The sequence below is a fragment of the Triticum aestivum genome, chromosome 7D (assembly GCF_018294505.1).
Source record: "Triticum aestivum cultivar Chinese Spring chromosome 7D, IWGSC CS RefSeq v2.1, whole genome shotgun sequence".
Taxonomy (NCBI): domain Eukaryota; kingdom Viridiplantae; phylum Streptophyta; class Magnoliopsida; order Poales; family Poaceae; genus Triticum; species Triticum aestivum.
In genome coordinates, this window is record NC_057814.1 from 223,521,821 (window position 1) to 223,525,223 (window position 3,403).

Sequence of the window (3,403 nt, forward strand, 5' to 3'; positions counted from 1 at the left end):
TGCCTTTGGTATTTTATAAAATGATAAACTATTTATTTTTTAGGTAGAACTTTTTAGGGTAGTGGGTTATTTTGAAACACTATTTTTGAAGCTATTGTCATATTTTACTAAACTAAAAATAAAGTGTAACTAAAATAAAACAGAAAATAAATAAAACAGAAAACAAACAAATACAAAAAAACAAACAAACAAAGAAGATCCCCCTCCCCTGGGCCGTTCGGCCCAACCGGGCCACCAGGCCGGCCCAGCCGCCCCCTATAACCCCCCCGGGCAAACCCTAACCCACTACCACCACGCACTCCCTCCCACCACTCGCTCTCCCCCCACTCCCCCGATCCAGATCGGGATCGGGGCGACCACACCCCGTCCTCGATGACCCCGCCGCCCGGATCGACCGCACCGCACCGCCTCGACCACTCCTCCTCGCTGGACGCCATCGCCGTCATCTCCGTCAACGCGGCCGTCCCCGGCTTCCTCCCCGAGCAACGCTGCCCTCGAACCCTACACTACCCCGTCAGCTCCCCTCTCCTCGCCCGGTCACAGCGCGCCCGCGCCGACCCGTGCCCGTGCACGCGCTCATGTGGCCGCGCGCGCCCGTGCGTCGCATCCACCGCGCCTCCCCGCGCTAACCCTGGTCGCGCCCGCTCGCTCCGGCCCGTCCCTGCTTCCCCCGCTCCGCTCGCCTCCTTGCCGTGGCCAAGCCTGCTTGCGGATGCGGCTTGCCGAGGCCACGACGCTGCGCCCCACCTCCGTTTCAAGCACGCTGGCCGCGCCCAGCTGCTGCGGCAGCCGCCGCCCGTTGCTTTCCCCTCCCTCTGTGCTGGACTCGCCCGCAGCTCGTTCTGCTTGTGAGTGCCCAGTCATACGCGCCGTTCGCGCCCTCCTACACGCCCGCTGTCACCGCCCACGTCCCGCCTCGGCTCCCCGTCACCCACTAGCGCGCCGCCGCCCCAGCACGGCTCTGGTGGCTCCTCTGGCCGCCGCCCCAGAACGCCTCCGTCCACCGCTGTCGGCCCCTTCGCCAGCACGCCACCCCCACCACGCTGTCTCGCTGGCACCCGCGCCGTTGGCCGCGGCCGGGGCCAACGCCCGGGCAGCCCCCCACCGTGGCCGTCTCCCGGGTTCGCCCCGACGGGTACCCCGCCCGCACCTGTTAAACGCCCGCTCCATTGACCTCATGGGCCACTGGCAGCCGAGGCCCACGCCCTGGAACGGTTATAAAAAAAGAACTAAAAATAATATAAATAAAAATAATTAAAATTAATTAATCCTGATTAATTAACCTGTTAATTAAAACACTAATCTGTCACTGACAGATGGGCCCCGTCAACTAATTATCCCATAAAAACGATCTGTTAAAATATCAGCCAATGACAGGTGGACCCCCTGTCCAGTTTGACCAAGTCAAACTGCTGACTGGACTAGCCTAGTCATTGACAGGAGGGTCCCACTAGACCCCTTTGACTAGTCAAGCTGACCGGTCAACTGCTGACTGGACCTACTGCCTGGGTAGTTGACTTAATCAACTGTCCCCACCTGTCAGCCTCAGGTGCACATTTCTAGGTAGACTTCCTGTGTACCCATAGCATTTAAATACTAATTTAGTTTCGAATTAAATTAAATCCAGAAATTAGAAAAACATTTAAAACTTTGAAAATTAATATAAAATAATCCGTAACTCGGATGGAAATACTTTGTACATGAAAGTTGCTCAGAACGTCGAGACGAATCCGGATACACAGTCCGTTCGTCCGCCACACGTCCCTAGCATAGCGAACCTGCAACCTTCCCCCTTTGGTTCGTCTGTCCGAATATGCCAAACACCGGGAATACTTTCCCGGATGTTTCCCCCCTTCGCCGGTATCACCTATCCCTACGTTAGGTCACCCCTAGCACAACGTAGTGTCGCGTCTTGCTTTGTGTTACATTTGATTGCTCTGTTATTTATTGTGTTCCCCCTCCGTTAATTCTTTCCGGTAGACTCCGAGACCGCCGCCGATGTCCGTGTGTACGACTACATCACCGACGACCCTTCTTCCTGTACAACAGAGCTTCCAGGCAAGCCCCCCCTGATCACCAGATATCGCCTATTCCTTCTCTCTACTACTTGCATTAGAGTAGTGTAGCATGTTACTGCTTTCGATTAATCCTATTCTGATGCATAGCATGTCATTGTTGCTACAGTTGTTACCCTTACCTGCAATCCTAAATGCTTAGTATAGGATGCTAGTATTCCATCAGTGGCCCTACACTCTTGTCCGTCTGCCATGCTATACTACTGGGCCGTGATCACTTCGGGAGGTGATCACGGGCATATGCTATATACTTTATATTGTTACATTACTTATGATACTGTTCGGAGATGGGGCCTTGTCACGACCGGTTTTTCAATAAAATATTTATTGAGAGACCAATACCTTTTACGGACCAGTAAAGAAGAATTCCTTCTCACTGGTAGACAATATCTTGGTCACAGAAGAAAAAATACCAGGAGTACTGAATATAATACAAGGTTGAGCGGAGACTTCTCAACAATTTATTACATGAACGCCGATAAAACATAACGGCGGATAGGGTGGTATGACTACTAACTCACGATAACAACGGTGGTGGAAATATCACCGCGAAGTGGGTGATATGACTCCTGAAAACTACAGCTCTTCGAGCGTCGGAGTGAGGCTCGAGGAGACTTATTGCGGGTGGCGGAAGCGTATATAATACAAGTGACCAATATCCGGGATCGCACAGGACTGACTGGGACTCCTCTAGGCGTCGGACGCACTATCAAACTCTTCATCCAAGAGATCGCCTTCGTCAACATCTGGCCAAATCAACAAGCCAGGTGAGTACTATGAAAGTACTCGCAAGACAGTTCGGACATAAGATATAACAAATGTAAACATGAAGCATATGAACAGATTAACAAGTGCGTTCAGACATAGAGATAATAATGCATGGGAAAATAACAGAGAAGTCGGGCGGTAGTCCTCCCGAAATCCCAAAATAAATACTGGGTGCCAAACGAGGGTCTAAATGACTCCTCGAGAGGAAACTGCAAGAATAATAATGCCGCAGTCGGGCGTCAGGGCGACACCACATAAAGGGCTTATAAAAGGAAATAAAAGATAGTGCATGCCACAGTCGGACGTCTGAGCGACATCACATAAAGGGCTTATATCAAAAGTAAATAATCAATATGCCACAGTCGGACGTCTGAGCGACATCACATAAAGGGCTTATATGGAATAAAAGACAAACATGCCACAGTCGGACGTCTGAGCGACATCACATAAAGGGCTTATATGGAAAGTAAATAACAAACATGCCACAGTCGGACGTCTGAGCGACATCACATAAAGGGCTTCATAACTTAACATCTTATTAGCTCAAGAATTTAAATCAT